This window comes from Rhipicephalus microplus, unplaced genomic scaffold (genome assembly GCF_043290135.1).
Source record: "Rhipicephalus microplus isolate Deutch F79 unplaced genomic scaffold, USDA_Rmic scaffold_209, whole genome shotgun sequence".
In the NCBI taxonomy this organism is placed as follows: domain Eukaryota; kingdom Metazoa; phylum Arthropoda; class Arachnida; order Ixodida; family Ixodidae; genus Rhipicephalus; species Rhipicephalus microplus.
Window position 1 is genome coordinate 249272 of NW_027464780.1, and position 10729 is coordinate 260000.

The window sequence follows — 10729 nt, forward strand, 5'->3', positions numbered from 1 at the left end:
ACATAATAGCAGCGATAAGTACCCAGACCTCCTTGGGCCCTAATACGAGCGTACTCGAGAAAATTTCACCGCGGGTGTGCCCCGAAACGTGTGGCATGTTGAGCGTGCCACAAGTCTACGTCGCTCTCAAACCCGCCGAGGTCGTAGAATTTGCGACCCTACTCACGAAATTCCCACCGAGGATACGGCCGCAAACGTACCGCACCTTGGGTAGGCCACGAGTTTGTGCAACACTACGCTGACGGCACAGCACCGAGGTCGTGCGCGCACGCACGGGAAAATTCCGCCGCGGTTTCTGCCGAAAACGTGAGGCACCACGACTCTCCGCAAGTTCGCGTCGACTGCGAAAGACCGAAGTCGTGAACGACGTGTCCGCTACTCGCCGCCGACACGCTGGACACCAAACGTACAACGACTCGACGGCGTCGTAGAGGCCCACGACGCGGTTTTCCTTAACGACGTCTCGGCGTGGCACCGACAGGTTAGAACGGCCGACCAACGTTCCCTGTCCGCCGTTCGGCTCAGTCGAAGGGCTCGGCGACTTCGGCAACGCTGCGAAGCCGCACGGTGACGCACGCCATGTCCCCATTTTTTTTTTTTCTTTCTGCGTCTGCCGGGGTGCCCCTATAATAGCAGCGATAAGCACCCAGACCGCCGTGGGTCGCTCGCCCCGGCTGACGTGGTTTTTCGTACTCCTGCGGCGGTCGCCGTCAAGCACGTCCAAATACGCTACTTTCGTGGGCGCATTCACGCTCTTTCGCTTCGCCGGAGTGCCAGCACTCACTCTGCCAAAAACGGCGAACATCCGAGCGGCGGTTCCCACTTTTGCGTCGGCGTCGCAAACCCCGCCCCGGCAGACGAGGTTTGCCGTACTCGTGCGACGGTGGCCGGCGGGCACGTCGAAAGACGCCGATATCGTGCGCGAATTGGCGCACCTTGGCTTCACCGGAGTGCCGCCACTGACTCCTCCAAAAACGGCGAAGATCCGAGCGGCGCTTCCCACTTTCGCATCGGCGTCCCGAACTCCGCCCCGGCTGACGCGGTTTACCGTACTCGTGCGACGGTCGCCGGCGAGCACGTGGAAAGACGCCGATATCGTGCCCGAATCGGCTCCGTTCGGCTTCGCCGGAGTGCCAGCACTGGCTCGGCGAAAGACGACGAACATCCGAGCGACGGTTCTCACTATTGCGTACGCGTCGCAAACCCCGCCCCGGCAGACGCACTTTGCCGTACTCGTGCGACGGTCGCCGGCGAGCACGTAGAAAGACGCCGATATCGTGCCGGAATCGGCCCCGTTTGGCTTCGCCGGAGTGCCAGCACTCACTCGGCCACAAACGGCGAACATCCGAGCGGCGGTTCCCACTTAGCCGTCGGCGTCCCGAACTCCGCCCCGGCAGACGCGGTTGCCGAGCTCGTGCGACTAGCGACCGCGAAGCCGTCTCGCGACGCCGCTTTCGTGCGCGGCTCCCACTGCGACCTGGGTCACCCGAGGTCGACGAGCAAAAAAGAATGTCGAAAAAAATTTTTTTTTTTTTTTGCGTCTGCCGGGGTGCCCCTATAATAGCAGCGATAAGCACCCAGACCGCCATGGGTCGCTCGCCCCGGCTGACGTGGTTTTTCGTTTTCCTGCGGTGGTCGTCGTCAAGCACGTCCAAACACGCCACTTTCGTGGGCGCATTCGCGCTCTTTCGCTTCGCCGGAGTGCCAGCACTCACTCTGCCAAAAACGGCGAACATCCGAGCGGCGGTTCCCACTTTTGCGTCGGCGTCGCAAACCCCGCCCCGGCAGACGAGGTTTGCCGTACTCGTGCGACGGTGGCCGGCGGGCACGTCGAAAGACGCCGATATCGTGCGCGAATTGGCGCACCTTGGCTTCACCGGAGTGCCGCCACTGACTCCTCCAAAAACGGCGAAGATCCGAGCGGCGCTTCCCACTTTCGCATCGGCGTCCCGAACTCCGCCCCGGCTGACGCGGTTTACCGTACTCGTGCGACGGTCGCCGGCGAGCACGTGGAAAGACGCCGATATCGTGCCCGAATCGGCTCCGTTCGGCTTCGCCGGATTGCCAGCACTGGCTCGGCGAAAGACGACGAACATCCGAGCGACGGTTCTCACTATTGCGTACGCGTCGCAAACCCCGCCCCGGCAGACGCACTTTGCCGTACTCGTGCGACGGTCGCCGGCGAGCACGTAGAAAGACGCCGATATCGTGCCGGAATCGGCCCCGTTTGGCTTCGCCGGAGTGCCAGCACTCACTCGGCCACAAACGGCGAACATCCGAGCGGCGGTTCCCACTTAGCCGTCGGCGTCCCGAACTCCGCCCCGGCAGACGCGGTTGCCGAGCTCGTGCGACTAGCGACCGCGAAGCCGTCTCGCGACGCCGCTTTCGTGCGCGGCTCCCACTGCGACCTGGGTCACCCGAGGTCGACGAGCAAAAAAGAATGTCGAAAAAAATTTTTTTTTTTTTTTGCGTCTGCCGGGGTGCCCCTATAATAGCAGCGATAAGCACCCAGACCGCCATGGGTCGCTCGCCCCGGCTGACGTGGTTTTTCGTTTTCCTGCGGTGGTCGTCGTCAAGCACGTCCAAACACGCCACTTTCGTGGGCGCATTCGCGCTCTTTCGCTTCGCCGGAGTGCCAGCACTCACTCTGCCAAAAACGGCGAACATCCTAGTGGCGGTTCCCACTTTTGCGTCGGCGTCGCCAACCCCGCCCCGGCATACGCGGTTTGCCGTACTCGTGCGGCGGTGGCCGGCGGGCACGTCGAAAGACACCGATATCGTGCGCGAGTCGATGCTTCTTGGTCTCGCAGGAGGGCCGCCACTCACTCCTGCAAAAACGGCGAAGATCCGAGCGGCGCTTCCCACTTTTTCGTCGGCGTCGCAAACCTCGCCCCGGCAGACGCGCTTTGCCGTACTCGTGCGACGGTCGCCGGCGAGCACGTCGAAATACGCCGATATCGTGCCCGAATCGGCCCCGTTTCGCTTCGCCGGAGTGCCAGCACTCGCTCGGCCAAAGACGACGAACATCCGAGCGACGGTTCCCACTATTGCGTACGCGTCGCGAACCCCGCCCCGGCAGACGCGGTTTGCCGTACTCGTGCGGCGGTGGCCGGCGGGCACGTCGAAAGACGCCGATATCGTGCACGAATTGGCGCTCCTTGGCTTCACCGGAGTGCCAGCACTCACTCGGCCAAAAACGGCGAACATCCGAGCAGCGGTACCCACTTAGCCGTCGGCATCCCGAACTCCGCGCCGGCTGACGCGGTTGCCGAGCTCGTGCGACTAGCGACCGCGAACGCGTCTCGCGACGCCGCTTTCGTGCGCGGCTCCCATTGCGACCTGGGTTACCCGAGCTCGACCAGCAAAAAAGAAGGTCGAAATTTTTTTTTTTTTTTCTGCGTCTGCCGGGGTGCCCCTATAATAGCAGCGATAAGCACCCAGACCGCCGTGTGTCGCTCGCCCCGGCTGACGTGGTTTTTCGTACTCCTGCAGCGGTCGCCGTCACGCACGTCCAAATACGCCACTTTCGTGGGCGCATTCGCGCTCTTTCGCGTCGCCGGAGTGCCAGCACTCACTCTGCCAAAAACGGCCAACATCCGAGCGGCGGTTCCCACTTTTGCGTCGGCGTCGTAAACCCCGCCCCGGCAGACGCGGTTTGCCCTACTCGTGCGACGGTCGCCGGCGAGCGCGTCGAAAGACGCCGATATCGTGCGCTAATTGGCGCTCCTTGGCTTCTCCGGAGTGCCGCCACTCACTCCTCCAAAAACGGCGAAGATCCGAGCGGCGTTCTCCACTTTCGCATCGGCGTCCCGAACTCCGCCCGGGCTGACGCGGTTTACCGTACTCGTGCGACGGTCGCCGGCGGGCACGTCGAAAGACGCCGATATCGTGCCGTAATCGGCCCCGTTTGGCTTCGCCCGTGTGCCAGCACTCACTCGGCCAAAAACGGCGAACATCCGAGCAGCGTTTCCCACTTTCGCATCGGCGTCCCGAAGCCCGCCCCGGCAGACGCGGTTTGCCCTACTCGAGCGACGGTCGCCGGCGATCACGTCGAAAGGCGCCGAATTCGTGCACGAATCGATGCTTCTTGGTCTCGCAGGAGGGCCGCCACTCACTCCTGCAAAAACGGCGAAGATCCGAGTTGCGCTTCCCACTTTTTCGTCGGCGTCCCGAACTACGCCCCGGCTGACGCGGTTTACCGTACTCGTGCGACGGTCGCCGGCGGGCACTTCAAAATACGCCGATTTCGTGGGCGCATTCACGCTGTTTCGCTTCCCCGGAGTGCCAACACTCACTCTGCCGAAAGCGGCGATCATCCGAGCGGCGGTTCCCACTTTTGCGTCGGCTTCGCAAACGGCGCCCCGGCAGACGCGCTCGTGCGACGTACTCGTGCGACGGTCGCCGGCGAGCACGTCGAAAGACGCCGATATCGTGCTCGAATCGACCCCGTTTCGCTTCGCCGGAGTGCTGCCAGTCACGGCGCAGAAAACGGCGAACAAGTGTTTTTTTTTTTTTTTTTCCTAGAATTTGTGTTATAGAAGGCACATTTGATATCGGACGATAATTTTCAACTTTATCACGCGCACCGATTTTCGTGTAGAGGTTTGCAAGTTTATGGGAATTTCTCCACTTGGAATAATGCGATTTAGTAGTACTACGAGAACTTCATGGATGTACTCAAGGGTACGGGGCAAGTCAGTTACGTCAACACCTGCAGATTTTTTACACTTCAAACTGAAAATTGTTGGTTGTGAGTCCTCGTGTGATATTAAAGGCCGATTCGCTAACACATAGAACAAAGAAAGAAAGGAAGAAAAAACGCCCGCGCTCGCTCAAGAAACCTGGGTTCGCAACAAGTGGCAACAACAAGCAACCGAGCGAGTGCGCCAAAACCCGTGGCGGCCGAACAAACGCGAAGTCCCAACCGCGTCAGCCGGGGCGGCACGGGACAGGAAAAATCACTTCAGCCGGGGCGGCGGGGCACCGAATAAACCTCGTCACCTCGTCGCAGGATAAAAGAGGAAACAAAAAGTCTAAACAGCGTCTGCTGGAGCGAATGCGTAATAAAACAACAACAACAACAAAAAAAAAAACACCCGCGCTCAAGAAGTCTGCAATCACCACAAAAGGCGACTGTGACCGAGCAGCGTCAGCCGGGGCCGTGCGGAAACGGAAAAACCGCGACTACCGGGGCGTCGAGGCACCGAAAAATCCACTTCAGCCGCGGCGAAAAAAAAAAACAAAAAGAAAGACGGAGGGGGGGGGGGGAACCACGTCTGCCGGGGCGAAGGAAAAAAAAAAAAACGCGTCTGCCGGGGCGAGCCCGGGTGCGGCACCACCGGGAAAACTGTGGCAAACAGACATGGCGATCGAGTGAGTGGGCCGCCAGCCAGGCTCAGCCAAAAAGTGCAAAGTCCGAACTGCGTCAGCCGGGGCGGCAAAAACCACGTCAGCCGGGGCGGCGCAAAAAACCGCGTCTGCCGGGGCGGCACGAAACCGCGTCAGCCGGGGCGGCGCGAAAACTGCGTCAGCCGGGGCGAAAGAAAAAAAAAAAAAAACGCGTCTGCCGGGGCGAGCCCGGGTGCGGCACCACCGGGAAAACTGTGGCAAACAGACATGGCGATCGAGTGAGTGGGCCGCCAGCCAGGCACAGCCGAAAAGTGCAAAGTCCGAACCGTGTCAGCCGGGGCGGCAAAAAACCGCGTCAGCCGGGGCGGCGCAAAAAACCGCGTCTGCCGGGGCGGCACGAAACCGCGTCAGCCGGGGCGGCGCGAAAACTGCGTCAGCCGGGGCGAGCCCGGGTGCGGCACCACCGGGAAAACTGTGGCAAACAGACATGGCGATCGAGTGAGTGGGCCGCCAGCCAGGCTCAGCCAAAAAGTGCCAAGTCCGAACTGCGTCAGCCGGGGCGGCAAAAAACCGCGTCAGCCGGGGCGGCGCAAAAAACCGCGTCTGCCGGGGCGGCGCGAAAACCGCGTCTGCCGGGGCGGCGCGAAAACTGCGTCAGCCGGGGCGAAAGAAAAAAAAAAACGCGTCTGCCGGGGCGAGCCCGGGTGCGGCACCACCGGGAAAACTGTGGCAAACAGACATGGCGATCGAGTGAGTGGGCCGCCAGCAAGGCTCAGCCAAAAAGTGCTAAGTCCGAACTGCGTCAGCTGGGGCGGCAAAAAACCGCGTCTGCCGGGGCGGCACGAAACCGCGTCAGCCGGGGCGGCGCGAAAACCGCGTCTGCCGGGGCGGCACGAAACCGCGTCAGCCGGGGCGGCGCGAAAACTGCGTCAGCCGGGGCGAGCCCGGGTGCGGCACCACCGGGAAAACTGTGGCAAACAGACATGGCGATCGAGTGAGTGGGCCGCCAGCCAGGCACAGCCGAAAAGTGCTAAGTCCGAACTGCGTCAGCCGGGGCGGCAAAAACCGCGTCAGCCGGGGCGGCGCGAAAACCGCGTCTGCCGGGGCGGCACGAAACCGCGTCAGCCGGGGCGGCGCGAAAACTGCGTCAGCCGGGGCGAGCCCGGGTGCGGCACCACCGGGAAAACTGTGGCTAACAGACATGGCGATCGAGTGAGTGGGCCACCAGCCAGGCTCAGCCAAAAAGTGCTAAGTCCGAACTGCGTCAGCCGGGGCGGCAAAAACCGCGTCAGCCGGGGCGGCGCAAAAAACCGCGTCTGCCGGGGCGGCACGAAACCGCGTCAGCCGGGGCGGCGCGAAAACTGCGTCAGCCGGGGCGAAAGAAAAAAAAAAACGCGTCTGCCGGGGCGAGCCCGGGTGCGGCACCACCGGGAAAACTGTGGCAAACAGACATGGCGATCGAGTGAGTGGGCCGCCAGCCAGGCACAGCCGAAAAGTGCCAAGTCCGAACTGCGTCAGCCGGGGCGGCAAAAAACCGCGTCAGCCGGGGCGGCGCAAAAAACCGCGTCTGCCGGGGCGGCACGAAACCGCGTCAGCCGGGGCGGCGCGAAAACTGCGTCAGCCGGGGCGAGCCCGGGTGCGGCACCACCGGGAAAACTGTGGCAAACAGACATGGCGATCGAGTGAGTGGGCCGCCAGCCAGGCTCAGCCAAAAAGTGCCAAGTCCGAACTGCGTCAGCCGGGGCGGCGCAAAAAACCGCGTCTGCCGGGGCGGCGCGAAAACCGCGTCTGCCGGGGCGGCGCGAAAACTGCGTCAGCCGGGGCGAAAGAAAAAAAAAACGCGTCTGCCGGGGCGAGCCCGGGTGCGGCACCACCGGGAAAACTGTGGCAAACAGACATGGCGATCGAGTGAGTGGGCCGCCAGCCAGGCTCAGCCAAAAAGTGCAAAGTCCGAACTGCGTCAGCCGGGGCGGCAAAAACCACGTCAGCCGGGGCGGCGCAAAAAACCGCGTCTGCCGGGGCGGCACGAAACCGCGTCAGCCGGGGCGGCGCGAAAACTGCGTCAGCCGGGGCGAAAGAAAAAAAAAAAAAAACGCGTCTGCCGGGGCGAGCCCGGGTGCGGCACCACCGGGAAAACTGTGGCAAACAGACATGGCGATCGAGTGAGTGGGCCGCCAGCCAGGCACAGCCGAAAAGTGCAAAGTCCGAACCGTGTCAGCCGGGGCGGCAAAAAACCGCGTCTGCCGGGGCGGCACGAAACCGCGTCAGCCGGGGCGGCGCGAAACCGCGTCAGCCGGGGCGGCGCGAAAACTGCGTCAGCCGGGGCGAGCCCGGGTGCGGCACCACCGGGAAAACTGTGGCAAACAGACATGGCGATCGAGTGAGTGGGCCGCCAGCCAGGCTCAGCCAAAAAGTGCCAAGTCCGAACTGCGTCAGCCGGGGCGGCAAAAAACCGCGTCAGCCGGGGCGGCGCAAAAAACCGCGTCTGCCGGGGCGGCGCGAAAACCGCGTCTGCCGGGGCGGCGCGAAAACTGCGTCAGCCGGGGCGAAAGAAAAAAAAAACGCGTCTGCCGGGGCGAGCCCGGGTGCGGCACCACCGGGAAAACTGTGGCAAACAGACATGGCGATCGAGTGAGTGGGCCGCCAGCAAGGCTCAGCCAAAAAGTGCTAAGTCCGAACTGCGTCAGCTGGGGCGGCAAAAAACCGCGTCTGCCGGGGCGGCACGAAACCGCGTCAGCCGGGGCGGCGCGAAAACCGCGTCTGCCGGGGCGGCACGAAACCGCGTCAGCCGGGGCGGCGCGAAAACTGCGTCAGCCGGGGCGAGCCCGGGTGCGGCACCACCGGGAAAACTGTGGCAAACAGACATGGCGATCGAGTGAGTGGGCCGCCAGCCAGGCACAGCCGAAAAGTGCTAAGTCCGAACTGCGTCAGCCGGGGCGGCAAAAACCGCGTCAGCCGGGGCGGCGCGAAAACCGCGTCTGCCGGGGCGGCACGAAACCGCGTCAGCCGGGGCGGCGCGAAAACTGCGTCAGCCGGGGCGAGCCCGGGTGCGGCACCACCGGGAAAACTGTGGCTAACAGACATGGCGATCGAGTGAGTGGGCCACCAGCCAGGCTCAGCCAAAAAGTGCTAAGTCCGAACTGCGTCAGCCGGGGCGGCAAAAACCGCGTCAGCCGGGGCGGCGCAAAAAACCGCGTCTGCCGGGGCGGCACGAAACCGCGTCAGCCGGGGCGGCGCGAAAACTGCGTCAGCCGGGGCGAAAGAAAAAAAAAAACGCGTCTGCCGGGGCGAGCCCGGGTGCGGCACCACCGGGAAAACTGTGGCAAACAGACATGGCGATCGAGTGAGTGGGCCGCCAGCCAGGCACAGCCGAAAAGTGCCAAGTCCGAACTGCGTCAGCCGGGGCGGCAAAAAACCGCGTCAGCCGGGGCGGCGCAAAAAACCGCGTCTGCCGGGGCGGCACGAAACCGCGTCAGCCGGGGCGGCGCGAAAACTGCGTCAGCCGGGGCGAGCCCGGGTGCGGCACCACCGGGAAAACTGTGGCAAACAGACATGGCGATCGAGTGAGTGGGCCGCCAGCCAGGCTCAGCCAAAAAGTGCCAAGTCCGAACTGCGTCAGCCGGGGCGGCGCAAAAAACCGCGTCTGCCGGGGCGGCGCGAAAACCGCGTCTGCCGGGGCGGCGCGAAAACTGCGTCAGCCGGGGCGAAAGAAAAAAAAAACGCGTCTGCCGGGGCGAGCCCGGGTGCGGCACCACCGGGAAAACTGTGGCAAACAGACATGGCGATCGAGTGAGTGGGCCGCCAGCAAGGCTCAGCCAAAAAGTGCCAAGTCCGAACTGCGTCAGCCGGGGCGGCAAAAAACCGCGTCTGCCGGGGCGGCACGAAACCGCGTCAGCCGGGGCGGCGCGAAAACCGCGTCTGCCGGGGCGGCACGAAACCGCGTCAGCCGGGGCGAGCCCGGGTGCGGCACCACCGGGAAAACTGTGGCAAACAGACATGGCGATCGAGTGAGTGGGCCGCCAGCCAGGCACAGCCGAAAAGTGCTAAGTCCGAACTGCGTCAGCCGGGGCGGCAAAAACCGCGTCAGCCGGGGCGGCGCAAAAACCGCGTCTGCCGGGGCGAATGCAAAAAAAACAAAGAAAAAAGCCCGCGCTTAATCAAAAGAAAACAAAGAAAAAAGCTTGCGCTTAATCAAAAGAAAACAAACAAAAAAAGTTCGCGCTTAAGCCTGGCGGTGGAACCACCGGGGCAAACAGACCTGGCGATCGAGTGAGTGGGCCGCCAGCCGGGGTGAGCCAAAAAGTGCAAAGTCGGAACCGCGTCAGCCGGGGCGGCGCGAAAACCGCGTCAGCCGGGGCGGCGCAAAAACTGCGTCAGCCGGGGCGGCACGGAAAAACGAAAACCGCGTCAGCCGGGGCGGCACGGAAAAACGAAAACCACGTCAGCCGGGGCGACATCAAAATGAGGAAAAAAAAAAAAACTGCCTTAGGACACCTGCGTACACTTTCATGCGTTTGGGCATATCTCTCTGTAACACGCGCGCCCCTCGTTACGCGCGGCACTCTGTTTTCTCCGACACCCATATTTCGGCGGCATGTGGCACGCGCGCCCGTCCCTACGCACGGCACACCGCAGTGCTTTCTCGATATTTTTCTTTTCCTCCAACACCGTCATCTATAGGCTTTTAGTGACCTGTTGCTCGTGGCAAAAGTTCGCTAGCTCTGACACCTCTTGCATGCGCACCGTTTTTGCGCACGGTGCTATGCCGCAAAGCACGGCAGTCGCATGCGTTTCTCTCAGGCACCTCTTTTTTGACACAACGCTGTGGTGCTTAGAAACACACCCGCCGCTTTTGCGCACAGAACTCCACCGTACAGCACGGTAGTCACGTTTGTTCCACACGAACAGCAGTGTGCATCGTGCTACGACACTTTGAAAGCTTTTTCTTCCGAGTCTCGACCGCGCTGTTCCTTTCGTACTTGGCGCGGTTTTGGGACCAGCTTTGTTTTAAACCCCTACTGCGCGCCGTTCCTTTCGTACTTGGCGCGGTTCAGGGTTTGTTTCGAGCCCTTAGCCGCGCTGTTCCCTCCGTACTTGGCGCGGTTTAGGGTCGAGCTTTGTCTCGAGCCCTCTCCGCGCCGTTCCTTCCGTACTTGGCGCGGTTTAGGGTTTGTTTCGAGCCCTTAGCCGCGCTGTTCCCTCCGTACTTGGCGCGGTTTAGGGTTTGTTTCGAGCCCTTAGCCGCGCTGTTCCCTCCGTACTTGGCGCGGTTTAGGGTCGAGCTTTGTCTCGAGCCCTCTCCGCGCCGTTCCTTCCGTACTTGGCGCGGTTTAGGGCCGAGCTTTGTCTCGAGCCCCTACCGCGCGGTTCCTTTCGTACT